This window comes from Argopecten irradians, chromosome 1 (assembly GCF_041381155.1).
Source record: "Argopecten irradians isolate NY chromosome 1, Ai_NY, whole genome shotgun sequence".
Taxonomy (NCBI): domain Eukaryota; kingdom Metazoa; phylum Mollusca; class Bivalvia; order Pectinida; family Pectinidae; genus Argopecten; species Argopecten irradians.
Genome location: NC_091134.1, coordinates 16,035,746 through 16,059,838, shown reverse-complemented (window position 1 = coordinate 16,059,838; position 24,093 = coordinate 16,035,746). Strand labels below are relative to the sequence as shown.

Sequence of the window (24,093 nt, the reverse complement as noted above, 5' to 3'; positions counted from 1 at the left end):
GCCATATTTAAAATGGTCCATTTAACTACATATCCCCTTTTCAATAATTATATAGATAGGGTAATATTATGTCATTATATTTCTCTCCCCTCCCCCCAACAAACAATTATATTTCATTCATTTAGATAACTAGGAAATGTATACAAGCCTCTTTATGCACCAGGAGATGCATTCAAGACACTCAAAATATTATTTATTTGTAATTTTACTGTATTTTGAAGTAAATTATATTTTCAAACTTTTGCAAATTTTTTTTCTTATCCCGATGAAATTAAAAAAAAAGTAACAAACATGCTCAAATAGACTTCATATTATTAGGCCATACACGCACGAAAGCACACTCTCACCGTTACCAGCATCAAACTCTCTAGTTAATTCACCCTAAATATCAACCTCTGAGCTTTAGAATTTTCTGTTAAGCCATTGAAAAAGAGAAATAACATTAATACTATCAGACTTGTCGTTTTAATGATGTTTACATCCCTATACTGTCCAGTTTTTAATAGGTCTTTAATAGAAAGAAACATTGTTCTCATAAGATTCCTATATCTCTTTTCTTGGAACAGTATGTTCCTTCTCAAAACACTATTGCCATTGCTTTTTTGTATCAAACGCAGACAACTGCGCCTGTTTTACGAGCTCCTGTCTCTTGAGGTAGGATCAAATGTAAATTGTGAATACTTCAGAAAATGAACAGCCTGCAAACATAAATCAATCTACGATACAAGGTTTCGTAACTACAAGACTGCTACATTAGTGGTACCTAAGGCTTTATTACCCCTGCCAATCGGTTTTACCAGTGTATTGACTATTCTATATGCCATCGCAACAGGGACTCATTATGCTATTATTCTTAAGATTTGGAATTTTAAACGGTTCTTAAATAGCCGAATGTCTTTGTTATCTTAGGAATAGATTTCAGTTATGTAACAAGAATTGCAAAGCAAATTACACCGATGTATTTGATATGCCCTGAATGGAAGCTCGCATAAGGCCTTCGTATGGAATGATAGGGATTCGAAGCCCGGTCGTCCAAGTGAAAGCCAATATTTACCACTATGTTACCAGAACATTCGTAACTGATTATCACTAAACTCTCGCAAAAACCATCGACTTTTTGCGTTTGGAAGTTACATGTTTATTAATTAAGCGTTTTATTTAGGGCCATTTTATTGTGCTTTGTGTTGTAAAAAATTCTGCACAAAATTCTTACCTCAGAAATATCGGTTGTTAGGAATGAAGTTGATGTAGAATTTACATAAAATTTTTGTTATATAACATTTTTCGGTTATTTATGAAAAACCTTAAGCTCTGATAACGTAAGCTGTAAAAACATCATCCAAATGAATAGAAAATTGTGAAATATTGAAATTTTAAATGAGGAATTTAATAATATATTCTTAAATTATTAAGACAATTTCTATTTGCATGTCTCAACTGGAAGGATATTTCACTCTGACCCCTTTAATCCCTAACATAAAGATAGTGATAAGCAAAACAACACCAGAATTGTTACCAATCAGAACAACCAGTGTAATGATATGGAAGTAGATAAAGGCGTTTCCCAGGGAGCCACTATTAGCCTATTTCTGTTTCTAACATTAAATCTTACTGACGTTTCTTGTCTTTATAGAGACAAACCAACTAAATGAAATATAGACGGGTTTATTATACCTCAAGTGAAAATCCTGCATTCTGATTGGTCGAGAGATATTTGGTATTTTACACTATCATTGGTTTTTTATTTGATTTAAACATATTTTATTGCAAAATGTGCAATGGGATTGGGCACAAGTTATAAACTTATATAAACCCGTTCCAAAAAATAATAAAACATTCAAATTACAGACAAATGGCATTTACAAGAGAATATATACATATATATAAAGTTGTATTTGAGACGAGAGAGAGGAGAGAGTAGGGAAGAACGAGAAAGAGAGGGTGGGGGAGGGAGAGAGCTATTTTATAACCAGTATGCTCCTCAAGGTGTTAGTTTCACTCGTAATATACTATTATTTTAAAATCTAAAATCATTGGTCGAGAGATATTTGGTATTTTACACTATCACACGGCAGGTAACATTAGAACAATAGGAAACAATAGACACGTTCGTAGCAACCCCCTAGCAACGGGTGATAGTGTATTTTTGACAGTGCAAAATATTAACCGCCCAAAAAAGATGCGCACTCGTTTCTTTTTTCGACTCCATCTTTGTTTTTTGAAGAGGCGCTTCAAAATTTATCTGGAGCTATTTAGTAATAGTTTTGCCAAATTAGTCTGTTTATCAATACATTTTTTTCCAAATAAAGGACGGAGCTTTCCGTTTACGCCTTTTCGCTTACCGTCCAAGCGCTATATGTTGGTGTTAAGCTTCTGAAAACGAACCACTTGTACCGGTATAGTTCTGCTGGTACGTCGCGTTACATTTGCAATACAACAGATTCGTATGGATACAACTGGTACGAATATGCAAATGGAACGCACGGGTTGTTTGCATTGCAGCGTAACAAAAGTATCTAAAATAATTCTACATAACCCGATGATGTTTCAAAACAGTGAAATCATTGACGTAATTAATTTATGGGACGCTATAACAGAAGAGCAACTTAATGTTCAATTAATTTATCAAGGGGTTATTGTCAACGTCAATTTCTCTGTTTTGATATCACAATAATGTCACCATTTTTCAGCATTCACTATTTATTATAGGGAAGAGAAGAAAAAACCTTAAAGTTGTATTACTGCTAATTTCACTGTAACGATATGTAACTTAAACATTTGATATTTAAACATTGACATATAACTTGATGATTTAGCTCCCCAAAAGCATATGTCGGCCTATAAGAGAGCCGAAATCTAGGAATCATATATTTCTGGTTTTGAATAAAGCGCCTTCAATCACCGCCATGTTCAGTAACTTCGGGTTTTGTCGGATTCCTAATCATATCACGTGACTGACGTTCGACACAACCTGCACGTGGTGAGCCAGGTAACTAGCGTAAGCACACATGTGTTTGTTTACGTTTTCCTTCTGGCCTATATGAGCAAATCATGCTGGTATATGTCCACAGATTGAGTATTTGAAACATCCAATTTACACATTACCGTAAAATGTTGTGTGTATCAAATATTGTAATGTGCGAGCATTATTTTCTTTGTAGATAGAGTCTGATGAGGTCGACCACATGTTTTGTTTATGAAAAATTGTTGATATTTTCTCTTGGTTTCACAACTCTCGTTTTACTTCGAGATTGTCGCGACGATGTTCGGAAGAGTTCGGAATGATTCGGCATCTTTCGAGCCTATTTTTCACGTGAACACGTTAAAAAGATTTTTTACTTTTATAATTAAAGATACTCCCAGTGCTGCAACTTTATAAAAAGTGGTAAAATTAGAAAGTTTAAACCTCAGGCAGACGGAGAAAACATGTATAACACTTAAACAGTTTTCACTATGACCAAAAGAGCGAAAGTTATAGACCATACAACTTTAAGCAATGCTGCATTTTGTGTAATATAAACAACGAAAAATTAAGAACAAATCGAGTATGTGCAAATAGAATGCTCCCAGAACTTTACTGATCTCGTCTTGATCGTCATCAAATCTGCCACTGTAATGGTTCAGTTATTTTAAGAAGCAAACCGTAAATGAATTCACCATTGTGTATTTAAATTTTGTATGTATGGGTTAGTAAATAAAGGCGTTTCCCAGGGAGCCATTATTAGCCCGTTCCTATTATAACATTACATGTTTACTGATGTCTCATATCTGTAGGGACTAACCAACAATAAAACAGCTAAATTGACACATAAAAACTAACTATGAAACAGTTTAAACTATTGGCCTTTTGTTCTCTCAAAGCCATCAATGTTTCTGATTTAACCGAGTGTCAAATTTTATTTTCTGTTGAAATTGTGACGGTAACATCATTAAAAGCCATGAAGAACAAGGAAGCTTTTCCTTGGAGACAGAATCGAAAGTGAAAATTGCAAGCATGCGTGATGTCTATTTTTTTTAAGTCGGCATACATGCATGGATAATGCAGTGTTGCTTGTTTTGTTTTAACAAAATAAAATGTTTTAACAAGATTTGTACCATTCGCAGAGGTAGCATAAAGCAAGTTTTAAAAAATCGAAGCAATTTCAAAACTGTAAATGAAATGCTGTCTGAGACATAAAAAGAGCATTTTGGATCATTTGATAGTTTTATGAATCTCAATGTATTTACAATGGGAAAGCTATCATAAGGTGTGACAACCATCCTAAATAAATCCTTTAATATGCTCCATACAGACCATTTAGCGATCTGTTTTATTTTGTGTTTGACAGTAATGACCCGAACTTAAGAAATGTCAAATTCAACATTCAATAAGGTTTTTCGAGATATATTTGAAGACTTTGCAATATTGAAAGATGCATTTCAAATTAACGAAACACTCTTACAAGATGCAAACATCGTTTATGGAAGACTTGCGAACTTCCTTAAAAATTATAAAAGGATGCAAATTTATCACGTAATAGCAGATTTTGAAATGTGTTTTTTGTACCTTATATCAACCAACACAGTCATCAAAGATGAATATCAAATTTTAAATGCTTTTAACAAATAGAACTGTACAATAATTCTTGCAAAATCTATAGAATTTTTGAATGTGGATGCAAATATGCTTATATATTTTACACGATATCAACGTCTTAGTGTAAACAGGTGGTAGCCAATGAAGTCATAAAACAGTATTATGTTCGAATCTTGACCTCACACAATGGTCACAGAGGTGTTTGTATCTTAAAATTTATTTCAATGATAATGAAAAACGTGTTCTTTTTATACATAATTGTAAAACTGAAAATAGGACCTTACCAAACAGGATTCATCGAAAAAGCCGTCTAGGTTTTGATAATGAGTTTTGACGCTATAGTTAGGCAGGGTCAAACTCATAATAGTAATTCCGGAAATTTTTGTCCGATGTCTGGTTCTTTGTAAATATCTTTGTGTAGACTGTTGTACGTCCGGCAGAAATGGAGGAAAACACAACTGCTTGACATGCGAAAGGGTAATTCGACGTTAATGTAACTATTATCACTGTCATACCAGCGTCGAATGAACCCTTTTGCTGCAATTCTGAGCTACCCAGCCCAATGACCTCTAATGTTGATGCAACACGAGTCTGTACGCTCATTTCATTCATCTTTGCATAAAAGGGAATGAAAACTATAGATGGTTATGATTAGGAGATTTTCATTGTCTATGAGGCTTATTATCTCCGAAACCACAACTAAATTAGTTTTGATAATTCTTCTTATAACCCTATTCAATATTGCAGAATTATGTGTAAGAATATTCAATTGTTATAATAAAAATAATTAAATCTTGCTTGCAAAGGTCATTCTAATTAAATTACATTTATATATTTTATTACAAAAATCAATTTAACTTAAACCTTAAATACCGATAACATAGAAGCAACGGCAAAGAAAATTTATAAAAGTTAAGATAAGATTCACGTAAATGAATTTTGTGACAAATTCTTTGATGTGATGTGTTTTGGAGAGGTTTAATGTTGTATGTGTAATAGTCACGATAGTAGGCCCACGCATTCAATGCTTGGACTGGCGCAAGTTTTGCTCATCGAAATTATTTTTTGCGTTGTGCATCTAAGATGTAAATGTATTTGAAATATCAGAAAAAGACCTTGCGAAGCTCAAAAGTGCCTAACTGTGATTTTGGTTTGGTTTTGTGTTATGAGATATTCCTTGCGGGTTTGATAGACAAACACCATTGAAGGTATGCTTGTGGTAGATGTGACAGAGACTCGATGCCTTTTTTTTACCGTAGATATCACGGATCTTCTCGTCAAACGACTAACCGACCATTGTTAGGCAAGTCACGTTCGGGGAGACAAACATCGTAATGGCCTTTACTTTCCAATTATCTTACAGTACTTGTTTACGGCGAGTCCAGACTTACGATCAATATCTAATTTCGACTTCGAGAAGAGAACGGTGCATTGTGACAAGACGTCACTATTATAACGTCAGACGGACTCCACGTTACTTTGAGTACCGTCACACAGAGAGTCGGACGTGTACTTTATACTGCTGCAGACAAGTCTAGGGCGACGCTTTAACATTATAGTTGTCCCTACTCCATCCCCAAAACTCCAGGGGTTACTATACCTGACGTTATATCCACCCCTGGACTATCTCATAGTAAAACCGAAGGCTGTTAGGTTATTTTTATAAATCTTTGTATGATGAATTTTAAGTTAAGGAATTACTTTTAGATAAGGAATGTTTGTGAAACTGCTGAAAATATCTCATTTTCAAAATGCTAGACTGTGCTGTAAAATCACGAGAGCATATCGGACAGATTACCACTCGACATCAGTACGCGAACATTACTCCTGCATAGTAATCACATTTTACTTCAATTTTTATAGTAGATATCAATGATGTAGCCAAAGACGCTCACTCTCCCGGGATATTTTTGTAGTATCGACGAGTATATCGACGAGTATTGATCTAATATAGCTCAACATAATAAAATTTCTTATTTGGCTGTGCTACATTTATTCCGTATCCCAAGTTTAGTACAATATTTTTTTTTCTGTGCCTAGTGACGTGAAGATTCTAAGTACTGATCAACTTTATCTGTCAAAGGTAAAAATAGAAACAACACAAAGACTCCAAAATATGACAAACAATCAACTTACTTAACCGATAAAGACATATCTAAAAATAAATGTTATGGTTTTTTTTAAAACTTGCATTGTCAGTTTTAAGACCAGTGCTGATATTGTCTGATATAACCTGCAGTAATGTCTGATATATTGACAGTGACGTCTGATATCACACTCGATGACGTCCATATGATCTTCAGTGGTCCGTCCTCCTTTAATTAACAAGATAGGTCGATGACATGACAACGTCGTGCAAGATAAATTGGATATGTACAATGTCTATAATGAAAGGTTGCGGACCTGTCATTTTTGTATTAATTAGATATAATGCACCTTAGACTGACATCGATACCGGACAATGTCTGTTAATTAAGTAAACAGGAGTATTATCTCGGCGTTCGTACAGATACACAGATACATCTCGCCGCTAACGGTGTACAGATGTGTCAATTAGACGCCTACCTTATCAGACATACGGCGCACGTGCTCACGCTCTTCGTGGATAATGTTGTTGATACCATCAACAAATTGAGCGTGTTACAATCTACAAATCTATTTACACAATATTACCACATATTAATCTTCGATCAGAACCAGATTGCTTCAAAGTGCAGCAAATACTGCACAAATCTCAGTATACAACACAGGGACATGATAATTAGTTGAAATCTACATATATTTGTACCTATCATGGTGTCAATAGACAATGTTAGGATGGTAAGATTATGGTACCCTATTTTGTGATAGGTAGGTAATAGGTATGAGGAGAATATGCATATTCTGGGGGTATATATTAATAATGTACTCCAGAAATGTGAAATTTTAAAGGTTTACACAAAAACGGTAATCGCCATTGAAAATGTTAAACTGTTGTCATGACAACAACAACACAGTCGTGTCAGCATCATAGACATGTCATCGTCGTCCTGTGTTTATTAACCTCATAGACCTAATATTCGGTCTATATAGGCATTACTGCCTCGCCTCTTGACATTCTCACGAAATCTCGATCGTTGCAATATTTAAACGCATGGTTTATAAAAGAGTAAACAAAGTATCAGTAACATATTATTAATTTGATAATCCTATAATTTACATCTCCATATTCGTCACGATTTCTATAACTGACCGAACAATGCGTTCCAGACGTCACGTAAAACAAAACAATCCACATACTATTGTCATTTTATTGAAGAACAACAACCCTTTGACATCAGAACTGTCCACAATGACCTTCCATTGCTTTATTTGATTACAAACCAGTATGGCGTTTTTTTTATGTCCGTGTATAGATATTGGAAATCTTTATTCGAGTCACCAACCTTGTTTAATAATTGATTACCTGATGTGAGTATACATATGACATTGCATGGTATCATTCTCCACAGACACACGATCAAACACCAGGGAATAACTCATTAAAGGCCTTCTACCTTTCCAAAACAAAAACAAAAAAGATTCTTGAAAACAATAATAACATACGAATATTTTTATCGATGGCCTAAGATGAGGTTACAACACCAAACAAATGCAAGTTTTCCTGCGTAATCTACATATATTTTAACACTGAAGATTCATTTCGCTGTTTTGCCGTCTGGCACGGTGATAGTCAACTAACGCTCGGTAATTAGGACGACGGCGGGAAACATAATACGACCCGCGTTATGAATTATACATTCAATTCATTTTAATTTGACTGCTATCATTTCAGGTTTAAAAACCGCTTTTATGTTTGTGATGACGAGATCATAGGTCTGCAATGGACTAATCAGGATTCAGGTAAAGAACGGCTGAAGTTATACATATATAAGTTATATATCCATCGCATAATTTTAAATGCCACATTTTGCGGGTTTAGAGCTATATCTTCATAATACTATTGAGGTATCCAACCTGTGACACCACATTTTACATGGACAACTATGGGATCTACCTCAAAAGAAAGATTCTTTTTAGGCGAAAATGGAGTTTTGTGTGAAGCAATAACATCAGACACTTCATGCCACCGATTAGCTTTCGTTAGATCATATGCATAGAATATATTCGAAAATAAAATTCACAATTACCTGCTTTAATCATTTAAATCATGAAATATTACGCAAATAGCCTTAAAAGATAAAAGACGTATTTTGTAAATCAGATGTTTGAACTTGGCTGTCCGCCTGATGAAATCATCACGGTTGGGTATTGTGGTTGAGTCCTGGAAAAACATCTGAATGTGGCAGACATTTTCAAATGTAAATATTTGTAATATAAACCCAAAACGCACGAAGGAAACTTCTACCTTATTAAAACGTCAAAGGACACTTGATTTGAATGTAATTGTAATTTAAGCTACAAACCATAAAATGTGAGAAAACACCAACAAACAAGGAGAGGTAGGAGAAAATTACTTCAATGTAACTAAAATATTACGAACCAGGAGCTCCGGAAGAGTAAGACATTAAACTTGATCTGCGTCATTCATATCAAAGACCAGCTTTACTAATATTCACAAGACTAAATTAAAAAGAACAAATCAGAAAAAGAAGTATTTGGCAAGCGTAAATACATTTGCTTACATTTTATTTGCAAATTATCTAAACAAATATGCAGTAACCTTAACTAAACCAGTCTGACATCGCCGCCAGTCATGTGATTATTTACTAAGCGGCGACGTATATCACCGGTCCAATTCGTCTAAACCCCGTCAGACTGTCAGTTTGAGGGATATGTTCGGTAGGATCGATTTAGCGATGGATCACTAGAACGCCTGATCCCGCGATGTTGATCTATATATCAGAAAGCGTAACTATACAATAGTATATGCCTTTTATAAAAATGCTCTCTTAAATAATTGATATCACTGTCTACACATCGCTCCAGTGTTGGTCTGGTTACATCTTAACTGGTGTAATAATGTTTCATGTTCCGTCTCAAGGTGAACGGAATTTGGCGACAAAACTCTGAGAGAACACGGTGAACTTCCCCCTGGGAATCAACCAATGCTTGATTGGCACTAAACCGAGAACCTCGCCGCGGAAATTCAATCTTTGAATTCTTTTTTTCCGCATACATTTCAATGTTTCGTGGTTTTAATCCTTGGAAATCTTTTTAGTGTCTACCAATAATGAAATTACGAATTCACATGTTTCTCGTCCTCTATAAATGGATTTATGGATCGGCAAACCTGTCGTCTGCGAGTCAGAAAGAAGTACGCTGGAGTCATGTTACAGTACTGAATCCAATTTTTTTTTTTAATTTTTATCCCACACTTTTTATCAAATACAAATATCCAGACATATAAACAGGCCAATTTGTTCTATAAAAAGTCACTGAATTAGTTTACACTTTATGACGTAAACATACTGTTTATAATACATGGCGTTGAAATAACATCAGTTTCCATTTCTATTTTTGAAAAACAAATATGTCTCCTGACAGATAAATCCGTCTCAAAATCCGTCTTCAAATTGTAATCAAATCAGAATTATAGAATTAGTCTTTGCATAGTTGAGTGATTTAAATATCCTTTCATTTCAAATAATTTTAGTCCAATTGTTTTTCACTTATTATTCATATAACGCTTTCAGAATTTAATACCATTGAAGACAGCTGACTAAGCAGTTCGTATAGCAATAGGTCTAGAAAAATAAGATTAAGATAGACATTCCAGCACAATGGCGACCAGAGGAATTGAAGCGTAAGATATCTAAAACTATCCGTTAATATAGTAGATGTATGATCAGGGTTATCCAAGTGCAAAAAGCCGACATATTAATGGAAATATCAAACGTCTACACGTCACGGCGACTGCGTCTTGAGAAAATAAGCCTTTGTGCCTGTAACATGCAATTAATGAACGAAGGAAAACCAGTCGAGATGAAACATCCCATATATTTCACTATTAGAGCACTTGGGTAGTTAAGTTAAGTACCAGAAAAAAAATTATAATGTGTCGACCATATATACATATCTTACACTAATCGTACAGTAAATAGACTCGTGGAATAACAAAAATGAGCTTTAAAGATGCTCCACCGCTGACAAACGGTGTTTTTCAGTATCAAAACATGAGCAGACGATTTAGTATTTTCTTCAATTACAAAAGTTAATATCTTTACACCATTACCATCAATGCAAAGTTTGAGCTTCTAAGTTTACTTCAAGATAAAAATATTGAAAATAATTAATTGCAAACCGAAACAATTCCGTCGCACCATGTCATATATAGAACGAACTACTAATTTTGCATGCACCAAAAGCAAAATAAATTATTTTGAATGTATTTTGTGTTAATTAGACATAAAGACTGTATATATACACAATTAAACACAAATTATTGTTCAAATGATGAACATCGTTTGTGCTCTATCGGCGGTGGAGTATCTTAAATACGAGTATACGAGTATTTGAAATCGAAGCGAGACTTTTGATTGCAATTTTCGTGTAAACAATCAAATTAACCAGGTGTGTCGAAATATTTCAGTTAAGCAATATAAAACAACTCAATGGAGCTTCTTTATAAGAAATATCAGTAAAATGAGAATAATTAAACTTGCATACATGTAAGAAACATACAAATTCCATATGTGGATCTAATACATAAACTGTGGTCAAACATTCGATAATTATCAAGTTCATCCCATGTTATGGTCCGTCAGGTAAAATCAGATGATTTCAAGGGTAGGTGTATTGATTGTTCACCTTGATATAATGTAGACAAATCGACACGGCACGTATCATCACAGTTCTGGACTCATCTGTCATTTCCGTCACAAGAGAGTTCGCCATGATCCAGTCAGTGTCATCAATACGCTTACTTCGTAAAACAGCTACTTGCCGAATCTAGGTCAAACAGACGCTTTTTATGACAGTAATGAAGAATCCGTCGTAGTACGTATATTGCTAGGACCACGACCTCGTGACATGTTGTATATTACGAAAGTTTAGAAATGATATTTCCCTCAAGTATTGTGATGTAAGGAGAAATCCACAAATAATTGATGAATAAGAGTAAGCTGGACCCGATCTGACGCACACGTGATACAATTAGATCGCCAGGAAGTACATTTTATGAGCCATTCAACTGGACAGAACGATAAATTCCTAATAAAGTTATACATGCTTCGGGAAATTTCTTCATTTAATAGTGCATTCCGATAAAACCTAAATGTCAATTCGAATATGGCATTTCACGATGTACTAAGACATCAATGTCATCACGAAAATTTTATTGTCCGTAAGAATAAGTTGCATAGAAAACTGAAAGCTTTTTGTGAATATTAATAACATCTATCACCAAAAGTACGTAAAATTGCAAAATTTATATGGAAGAATGTGATATGAATAGGATAATAATGTCACTCTTCTTTATCTATATTGGCCCAGGGACTGAAATGTCTGACAGTTTTCTATAAAGAATAAAGAATAATTATGAAAATGGAACAAACAAATTCGCACAAGTTTAGATATAGTGTCCAGAGCTTAGTATATATTCAATTGCAAAAGAACTTACGTTGAATAAAACAAAATATTTATGTTGCATGCTGAATTTGATTAGTTGAACGTCCTATTAACAGCCAGGGTCATTTAAGGATGTGCCAGGTTTGTTGGTGGAAGAAAGCCGGAGTACCCGGTGAAAAACCAACGACCAGCGGCCAGTACCTGCATGCTGAATAGAAATCGTGCGCGCACTAATTTTTCAGTTGACCAAACATATGCCGTTTTTTTATTTAAAGGGACATGATCCAAAATAAGTAGTTCTGTAGGGCTAGTTATTTATATAAAACGCCAGAAACTCAGGAGAACATCAACCCAAAAATATTTTTAAATTTGAACGCCATATTCTTTTCTTGGAACGCAAAACGAAAGCTGGTCAAAAACGGGGTTATAATGAACAAATAAAGTTTCTGGCATTGTAAAGAACATTCAATTTCCATTGGGCACCAGAAAGGGGGAGGGAGGTTCTTGAATTGTATGTGTACATTATGCAAGTATAAAGTCGGGAAATTGCCCCTGTCTCTTGTATTTGCTGCGATCCATTTATATTTATCTCCTTTCAAAACACAATCGCGTGTGTTACTAACCCTTGCCGTACTCCGTTTTCTATTGGAATTTATTTCGCTTCACCCACGTTTATCACCCGCCATTTTGTTTACATTTACTTAATTTATGCCGTGCATTGTGGGAAGTAACCAAAATTTAATGCTACTATTTTATCTCACTCAGCATAGTCTCGACCTGATCACTCAAAAATATAGAAAATTTATGGAAATTCCTTTCTAATTATTTTATTTGACATATTTGAACAATAATTCTACTATATTATTTAGTAAGGTATCTGGCACGTCATAAATATGTATTTTACTCAAACTTCAAATTTCATTTAGAGTCACGTCCTTTTAAAATAAATTGACTGGAATAAGGAATACCCCTCATCATTGTTCGTAAACTGTTTATGACTAATGCATGGTGAGCTGTCGTTTTGATATGTTCTAATGTAGTCGTAAAATAGCTCCATCTTTCTTCACAAACGATAAAACAAATACAACTCACAACGAATCTGAACAAGGTGGTGGATTAGACACGTAAAAACATTCTCCTAATTAACTCGATTTTACGTTAAGGTGCTGTCACAGAATACTTCAATTTACAGCAAAAGATAGTCAGATTAGTTTTGTTGTTCTATCGTCCTTTTATGTAGGCATTGGAACGATGTTCATCGGCTCAAGGCCTGTATTAAAACGATACAATGGCGGAATCATTCGGCCTAGAACATCGTATGAAGGTTTATATAAAACGACGATAGATTTATTGAATAATTCAGACGAAGTGTCAGCATTAAACACACTATCAAGTGAGAGAGCGTTTGACTACTTAGTATGTGCTCAAGTAATTATATTTCTACATTCCCATAAATTATTTTTAGCATATACGGGCAATACGGCGTTTTTTATCAATACTCACTGTTCTGTAAAAGAGTGGTCCACGGATTCTTTAGTGTAGACTACTTCGCCGGATCTGGTGTATCCGTCGTCTTTATTTACATTCTCACTTCCGGTTTCTTCGTCATGCGTAGAGGTAACATTTCTGGAAAATATGAAGAATAAGTCTTGACATTAATACGATATTGAGAGATATCAATCGCGTTGATAGATGTCAAATGGTGATACGAAAATGTCATATTACACCTAAACCCTAATGTAGGTCCCGCCAATAACCTGGTTTTATGCTTTAACTAGTACGTGAAGGAGTGAAATGTTCAATTATATTTCACAAAATCATAAATTTGTTAAATTCTTTGAGATAACCATGCATTCAAAACCGAGGCGAGCATGCTGTTGCCCTTGATATTAACAGCCATTGTTAGAATCGCGCTGAAAATTGTATACACATATTTAAATAATTAAGTGCCCAAGGCCAAGAAGAAGGGTCAGATTCAGATAAGATTATTTTATTTCCTTGTTTTTATCACAGTGGACAGTTGATATATACACATGTAAAAATGCAGACAGGTATAGGTACACTGTATGCTTGTATCAATACTTATGTATGTATGTATATATATACCATTTCATCAGACATAATCATATCAATGAACGACAATGATATCATAATGCACATCTCAAAACCTTGCCAATGCTTATATTAATTAACTTATCGTCGAAATTAGATACTCTCGTCGCTTTAATGTTAAAGTCAATGTTACAGCGAGTGGAAATGATAAGAGGTCAAGAAGGTTGGGGGGGTTTAATAAATTCAGCGATTGATTAGTATTAAATAGAGATGAGGGGATTTGTGTAAATAGAAAAGAGGATCCCGCCAAACCACAACCAAAACATCTAAGGATTAAGATAAAGTATCATTAAGGAAAAGGCGCAACTAAGCATCAATGATTACGAACTATTCAAGGTGGTCAAGAGACGAAATCGTCTAACTAACAGACCGAAGCCAGGTAGACTAGGTAGGTAGATAAGTCAAACAGGAACGGGCAATAATTGAAGCAGGCGATGATACGTATGAGTTCAAGAAGATGTTTCAAAGTTCAAACTCTTATTTTGATAAATACCGGAGGTCACGTAACAGGTCAAAATAGAACCGGGTTGGTTGGCTCCTTGACTGATTACATTAACAACTAGGATCATGTAAGGACGGCCTCACGCATGCGTGGATGTTGGGAGACTGTGGTACATTCGTATTGTCTCATAATAGTGGAACTCTTGCCCTTTTTAAAGTGTTGTCACTCTGAAATATTCTACCAGAGAGGGACGAAAATTGAGTTTTAGTAGACAAACTATTATCTGTTTTGGAGATACATCCTTGTTGATCTATATAAACAATTGTGAGGCCAAAGGTATTACTAAGAGAAGGAGACAAGGCGCCGATGACACTTTAAAAATAGGTAAAGCCTACATAATATAGTATTGTATGGCTTCATTGTCTGACGGCATTATTTTATTTGTATCAATGTCGAGAGAATATATCTTTGTACTCTCGAATTGATTCAGAGAAGGATAAATGGTATTAAAATTTCGCCAAGAAAAAAACAAGATCAATGCGTTTGTTCGATATCGCCTTTGATTAGCAAAAGCCTTCTGGATTAGATTGTCATAACGTTACATTATTGATATACCGTGTTTTTTGAAAAAAAAAATATATTTCATACATGCTTTTTAGTAAGATTAAGACACATTGATCGCTTTCTGAGTATAGAATGACTATGTTTCTTTCCATTGCGTATTGATTTAATTTCCCTATCACTGGTTCGTCTATTGCAAGCACATATGTAAAGAGAGATCGATAGTATACAGTTGTTGACTGGGGTTGAGGGTAACAGGTGATTTGTTGGACCCGAAGACAAACTGTTGCCCAAGGCCGAAGGTCGAGGGCAACAGTTTGTGTGAGGGTCCAACAAATTATCTGTTGCCCGAAATCTCAGTCGATAACTGTTTTGTCATAACCATTGACTCAAACAATGCATTGACGTCACAAATTGTAGGTGTGACGTCACTCCGTCGAACAGCACATTTTAACAGTCGATAGGGATTGGATTTCGTTTTTATGTTAACCATGCTTGTATGGAGCAATTCCTCTAAGAATATATTCTATGGGGCGCTTGAATATATTCTTAGAGGAATTGCTCCATACAAGCATGGTTAACATAAAAACGAAATCCAATCCCTATATTTACACTCACACGACTTTTTATTTATATTTTATGCAATAAAATCGTCATTTGAAAGTGACGTAATTATTCAATAAAAGTCGGTCAAAAGTGGGAGGAGCTTACTCAATTGAACAGCGAATGATGACTCTGCACGTAAGGTAGAATTATTCATCCGCGCAATGACAAAAAAGTTTAATGTTTTAGTGTAAAATAAACATGACAAACAAAGTAAATTTCAGAGATAATTTTATTTAATCAGATCAGAACTTTAAGTAGGTATTAAATTTTGCAAAAAGTTCATATATAGCGTAATAACATAAAGTATTTGTTCTCGACCACATGTGTGAACTCGGTGACCGTTATTGTGCAGCGAGGCGAGGCTGACGCACGCTTACACAGTGGAGTTTTCCGAAGTTGTCAAAACACCAGTGTTCAAGTAGCTAAATTTGTTTGAGATTGTCGTCTATTACATCCTTCGGAGCCATGTGATTATATAATCTACGCTTATATCCATCGCCATCTAGGCTATAGATGGAACAACTTCACTTGTGTTCGATGGATACAATGTATTTGTGGTGACGCGTAACTGTCAACACGTGGATTACTAGCGGTGCATGTTTTATAATACACATGATTAAATTCTCAAAGAACAAAGACAAGAGGATATGTTTATAACTGACCTCTATCAGGAGGTCTCACGCCCGTCCACCCAAAAGACTAGATCGTATGACGAACACAGACACAGAGGTAATGTTTACATTTGACACCCATCATTTTTAACAAAAATGAAAGCACGTCGCCCCGGTCGGGATATTTTTCCGTTTCTTTATACAATTGTTAATTTAAAAATTGTTTGAATCATATATAAATATTAAACATGTATTTATTGTTTACATTTTTCCAAAATTCTATGAAAAACAACAATATACACGTAATGTTGCATCAAAATGTAAACAAAGCCATGTGTTTGTTTAAAAAAGTAGTCCTTTTACGTTGCATAGAACATTTTCTTACGCAAGTTCAAAGTTCAATGTTACCATGCAGTTATGGTAAACAAAATCGGCTAGTATTAGCGTATAGTGACCAAGCATAGCAAGTGTAAATATACGTCTTTGGACCGCTCGACGGAACAATTCATTTATTGGCATTTTTGTCAATAGAGTTTATATAGAAACTATTTTATAGGGGTATAACAATAGTATGATTCAGTAAGATAGCACTATGATTTAGACATAAGGGCTTGTCACCACAATGAAACATTAATAAATAATAGCTGTCTCGCAACACTCACACTTGCTAAACTCGTGTTTGTTTCACATAAAAGGATTGTTATAGTAGATGCAGGTTTACCAACAACATTCGCAACAAAAACGTAAATCAGAAAAAGCACAGAGAGTAAATAAATGAAAGTACAGATGTAGTGTAGCGGTGTGCAAGCAACCGTACTTTGTCTCCGACTATGATTGCCTATATCATAGGCGATTTTTTCCTAAAGTTAATGAGAGATTCTTTGAAGACATGAATTGTTTGCGCAAATGAAATGTAACAGAAAAAACCCCACACACACACACAATATAAAAAAAAATAAAATAAAAAACACACACACAGACACAATGTGTATTCTTCTTTTTATAACTGACACATAAATTATGTTCTGTATAAACAATTTGACAAAATAAGCAGAACTAAATTAATTACGTTTGTTAAATATGGCGTGATGTACTATTTGATATTTTTTTTCGACTTTGATTTCTACTCAGTTTCACCAATACAAGTGTCACATGTAGGCATCCATACTTCCCGTTATCTAAGCTGCTATAAACCCATTATCTAGGACAAGCGAAATTGTCTTCAAGGCATTCAAACAATCTGTAAGTAAGTTAATAGGTTATTGATGAACATTTCTGCCGAATGTATTATATTGGGTTTAGCGTTTAATCAGCCTTTCTGTGGATGGAAATATAAGAGCGAGAATTTAAAATCTTTAAAAGCTCCAATATCCATATTTAAATTGAAAATAATTGTTCGTAATGCACATCAGTGCCCCGCAGTCTCATATATCACCAATTTCCCAAATTGGAATATGGGATTTTCTGCTTTGTCGTACTCTTGTCTATAGACCATCGCGAGCATATCTTATTAACAGCCGTGATAACAATCCAATATATACTCTAATCTAGTTATTTTGGCCTACATACGGTTCCAAATATAACAATAATAATTTGAATTTTATCCATTTTTATCAGGATTTATTTATTTTTCATATATTGCGTCCCAAAACATCACCTGGATCAAAAATGGCTTATGCCTTACTAAATCTTAACTTAACATGGTTTTAATGTGTTTATCATCGTATTTCGACCAATATTATTAAATTAGTCTTTTCTATCCTAAAAAACCCCACTGAAAGTGAAAGACATGTAATTATTCCGGACATGTTGTTTCCTTTGGAATTATGGTATTTCTAAGATAACAAATAAGGTGCATTTTAAAAAGAATGAAATGCTTCTTATATAATCCTATATCTCCAATATTTGCCGTAATGAAAATTACATTAAAGGCACACTACCTTCCGAAAACGGTTTTAAATTTTTTAAAATGGGAATGTAAAACAAGATCGATAATTTTGTAGAGTCGCACCTTATTACATTATCATCACCTTCCGAACGATTTGATTAAAATAAATAAAATGTTTATTTTCATACCGCGGGTCGTTTATGTTTCCCGCGTCGTCCTAAATACCTGGCGGTAGTTTTATCACTGCGCAGACGGCAAAACAGCGAATTGACTCTCCACTGTTTTCATATATTACGCAGGAAATCTTGCATATGCTTGGTGTCGTAACCTTATTTAGGTCATCGGTACGCATTTTCTGATGTTATTTATGTTTTTTAAGAAACCTTTATATTTTGCTCCGGAAAGGTATTGGGCCTTTAAATAATATTAATCACCTTATTTCCTTTCATCAATCGTTTTTTCGTTAATTTTTTTAAGAAAACAAACATGTAATCTAATTGCTGCATACGGGCGTTATTCTTTTTGATATGAAATATCATAAATATAAGTTTACACATTGAAATGAGTTTCGCTATGATACATGAACTAGACATCAGACTTGACTGGATGGTAAGGGTTCAGTCTTTATCAGGTTAACGTCCTATCAACAGCCAGGGTCATGTAAGGTTTGTTGATGAAGGAAAGCCAGAGTACCCGGAGAAATACCAGCATCCAGCGGTCAGTTCCTGGAAACTACCCCACATGGGATTTCAAGCTCGAACCGAGAGGTGGAGGGCTTATAGTAATATATAGGGACATGTTAACCACTCGGCCACCGCGGGGTTAAGCAGTTCAAGGTGTTCGCTGTTGTTGCAAAAGATAGTCTTGACAACATTTGCGTTTTGTTTTTCGTTTAACGTTTTTTTTTACTTGACTTATGTATTCAAAAGCACTATTTATGTTCTGATATACATCATATGTCTTTACTTACCAAGTGTACAGGCTGTATCGTGCTCAAATAAGAAAATTCAATATATCTGCCATGGTTAGATTACATGGTTACTCTGTCTACGGTAAAACTATGTTACATAAAAGAAAGAGAAAAAAAGCAGCCGAATACTTTGCTTGCAGACATAGGGCATTGTTCCAATTATTTTCTATTATTCCAACCAATTTTTGGAAAATGTTCATAAATACAAAAAGAAACCACACAATCTGAATAAAAAGCAAGACTCGTATAGCTACATATAAATCTAATAATGTCTCACCAGCAGAAAAATAAATCAGTCTTGATTTTTTTTCCCCGAGATTGATTTTCAAAATTACTTTAAATCCTCATGTATATTGCTGCAGACATTTTAATGGTGTACCTTCAGATGGAATTACATGCTGAGATTTGACATCACCAGGTATTGAACATATACAGACTATTATGTCGGTTTCTTGAGCCAAACGACCTAATCACAGAGTCATGTTACGACGTGCAAGTCTATATTACATTTTATACACAAGGCTGTACCAATAAGATGACGTTTATATATCTTTTTAAAGCAATATCCCTATGCAGTAATAATCTGGAAACAACATAGAGTTTGAGGAGATCAGGGCGTCGCGTTTATCTGATCGCATTATACTAACGGTATAAATATTATAGAATCCGCCCCAAACAAAAAAACAACCTTGCTCAACTTCTGCTCCCCCCAAAAACAGGCCCTGTGAGAAAAACCCACAATTTATCCCCAGGAGAGAGACTGTACGTTGTCCCCTGACCCCTGTTAGAGAGACTTTACGTTGTCCCCAGACCCCTGTGAGAGAAACTATACGTTGTCCCCTGACCCCTGTGAGAGAGACTATACGTTGTCCCCTGACTCCTGTAAGAGAGACTATACGTTGTCCCCTGACCCCTGTGAGAGAGACTATATGTTGTCCCCTGACCCCTGTGAGAGAGACTATATGTTGTCCCCTGACACTTGTAAGAGAGACTATACGTTGTCCCCTGACCCCTATATGTTGTCCCCTGACTCCCTGTAAGAGAGACTATAGAGAGAGAGAACTATATGTTGTCCCCTGACCCCTGTGAGAGAGACTATACGTTGTCCCCTGACACCTGTAAGAGAGACTATACGTTGTCCCCTGACCCCTGTGAGAGAGACTATATGTTGTCCCCTGACCCCTGTGAGAGAGACTATACGTTGTCCCCTGACTCCTGTAAGAGAGACTATACGTTGTCCCCTGACTCCTGTAAGAGAGACTATATGTTGTCCCCTGACCCCTGTGAGAGAGACTATATGTTGTTTCTTGACCGCTGTGAAAGAGACTATACTTTGTTCCCCAGCCCCTGTGACACATACCTTATCTCAATGTCACTGTGAGAGATAGACTTTACTCAATCTCCATGTCCGTATGGGAGAGAATATACTCTACTTGGAGGCCTCTGTGAGAGAGACTATACTCTATATTCAGGCCCCTGTAAAAAAGACTATAATCTATCTACAGACTCAGTGAGAATCGCTTAACCCATGAGAGAGACTATAAACTATACCCAGGCCCCGCTGACCGATACTTTATCCCAATGTCCCAATGACCGGGTCTCCAGTGTTGCCCTCCGCACCACTGTGATAATGACCAGAAGACAAGTCTGTGATTTATCAATCCACACTTTTAATGAATCTCTCGCTGCCTCTTAATTAACCTGATATTGCCGATTGATGGCTATTCCTATAAATATCCTCCCTCCCTCTGGCCTTACAGTCTGCATGTGACAAGCTTATTGTGTGCGTCATTAAATATGTTTTACTGCCTTACCATGTATCAGTGGGCTGCGGGATAACGAACGGCATGTGGAACATGGAAGTCCGTGTCTGCAAGGCAAATACCGGTATGTTAATGGAGGTGTTTCAAACACCAGTGCGGGTATATTTGGACCGTCATAAGAATGCTATAGGATTTGTGAAATGTCAGAAAGCTAAGGATATACTTTTATCATAGTTTCATTCTCTGGTCACATTAATGCATTTGAATGTCTTGAAACATTTTATCATGCGCACAATTCAATTTACTTCTAATTGGTGTACCTTCTTTTTCTCGTTCCCATAATGTCTGATGATATAAAAGCACAAAGAAATGCAATGCATGAATATAATTAATTAATGTATTTGGTGAGAGAAAGAATTAATTTATACATGATTGATTTATATGAATGAATGCAAAATGTAAATATTTATGTTAAAGTTATATGTGCCGTAACAGGGTGAAAATTTCGACATGCTATTTTTTTCTACAGTAATCAATTGAAAATTGTAAGTTTTGATGAATTAAGTTGTGAAAATATTCCACATTGACAGAGAAACTTGCATGGTGCCTTATAATGCACTGTAAAATTCTTTTTAATGTCTTATACATACTTAGATGGAAACATACCCGAATAAATCATTTTACATTGTTAACAACTTTCTAATAATGCCAAATGAAATTGTAGACCACACCTTGGCTTCATGGTCTGTCCGTATGCACTCATTTCACTGCACTATTGACGTAAATATCATAAATTTTGGCAGTACTGCCAAAATATCTGTTTCAACTCTTATTTGTACCTGTAAAACAACAACCTATGCATTGCAAGTTTTGTAATTATCAAAATATTGCTACGTTTTGGTGTTGAATGTCATATCAAAAGCTCTTCTGGATTCGTGAGAATGAAAAATACGGCACATATAACTTAAAACCAGCGAAGGTATATAACAAACTATCCATAGTGCAATATACATTTTGTAGTAGAACTAGAAATATACTTTTGAGGGTTTTTATTTATGATATGGATTCCCGAATGATGTTTGTGGATTATTTCCGTGCGGTGTGTAAGATGACAAGACATAGAAAGACAATGGGCTGATCTGAATAACATCAAATCACTTTCGAATCTTGTCTGAATGGCAGGTTATATATTTCCTGTCTCAAGAACTGTCAATTACTCATCCCCGCACTGCTAACAGCGAGCGTAGATCAACTGTCACGGGCTCACACCGCTGTACTCTCCTCCTCATTGAAAAACACGGTTTGTTTGTTTGATTGTATCTATGTCCTATTAACAGCCAGGGTCAAATAAGGACGGCCTCCTGATTCACGTGAGAGCCCGAAGTGCGTGTTTTAGAAGTCTGCAATGTGTTCGTCTTCTTGTACAGTGGAACTGTTGCCCTTTTTATAGTGCTATATCACTGAAGCATGCTGCCGAAGACACCAAGCAACACACCCCATCCGGTCAACAACGGGCTGAGCACATATGATTTAATGAAGATGTGTTTAATGACCATAATACCAAAATAATTAATGTATATAATCATAAATAAGTCTTTGCACAGCAGCAATCTAAACAGGGTTATATAATAGGTGGTCTCATTTGATATACCGCCTTTGGATCTTTAATTAATGAACCTATTTTCTTATTTCCAGAGAAAGATGGATGAAATAGGTAAGGAAGACATGGGACAAAATAAAATGCAGCGAAAAACAACAATGACGATTGGTACAATACAACGAATAGAAATGGTAAAATAGGCCTACACAAAAATGAATCAATGTAGAGTATTTCCTTCTCATCTTTGCAGAATTCCTCCTTGGTGCTCTAATATCTCGTCCTGGTAATTCTCTCTGTAATGCTATTTTCTCTCTCATATTAAATTCCTCTTTTGTTATCAGAGTGGTGTTTTTACAAGCTTCTGTTAATTTGCCTTTGATCAGCTTTGAATTTTCCGAATCTAATCTATGCTCTTCATCACAACACAAATGAATTGTTGCAGGTGTATTTTTAGCACAGCCTTTGCGTTAATCTAATTCCAATCGTCAAAATGAAAATCATGCGTTGCCATGGCTTCCATTGGTCAAGTTTTTAAATATTTTATGAGAATGAATAACCTAATGTAGTTTGTGCATTAATGTTGTTTACATTGCACTTCTTTGTTCAATGCTGATTGTTTTCCCTATTTCAATAAAATTTATTTTAGATGTCTATCTTCCTTGATATGCATTAGTTTCACAAATATTTCACTACGGAACACATTCCGTACTAGCGACACCGTCACGGAATTGATTCTCGGTAGACTAAGCACACCGACGCTAACCTGTACCCTTTCGCACTTGTTGGGTGCTTGGCAAACATATATGACAATATTAATCCCGGAAAATCACCACCATATCCAGATAATATTTTCCGGAATTGGTTTTGTTTTGTGCTATAGCATGACCGGATATTATTTTGATTGGTCGATGACACGCGCGATATCAACCGGAAAGACTAAACTGTCCATGCAGTATGAATAATGACAAGTATTCTGAGCGTTCTGACTTAAATACGTGTTGTATTGGATCACCATTGACATACTCATGTAAACAATCTGTATTTCTTTCATCCTCCAGCGCAAGTCTTTGTATGTGGATATAAAAAAATCTACAGGAGGGGTCAGGAGTCACAAAAACCGAGATTTCCATGGGACGTCACAAAAACCAAGATTAACCGACTTGTTGAATTGATAAACCTTAAATAGACTTCGACGCAAAATTCCGAAAAATTCGCATCATCCTCGACTATCGCCAGTTTTCAGATATTTCAGATCACACGTTTTATGTAATAAACATGATAATTTATAGAGCAAACTATCACAAATAGTTTTTTTGACATTTGTATAGCTTTTATTTTAAGCTTGGTCATTGGTCTCATAGCGTTCATGATGCTCATTCTTCTTTAAGCCTCCGTTCTCCGATGGGTTGCTTGTTC

At 35.3% G+C, this 24,093-nt stretch overlaps 1 protein-coding gene across 1 annotated transcript in view; it reads right to left on the bottom strand.

Moving 5' to 3' along the window:
• Positions 1–24,093, bottom strand: part of LOC138318945 (cholecystokinin receptor type A-like) — a 45,292-nt gene that overhangs the window by 8,984 nt on the left and 12,215 nt on the right. Inside the window, exon 2 of the mRNA XM_069261776.1 lies at positions 13,628–13,750. The gene's annotated coding sequence lies outside the window, so the exon portion shown is untranslated. The remainder of the gene's footprint in view (positions 1–13,627; positions 13,751–24,093) is intronic.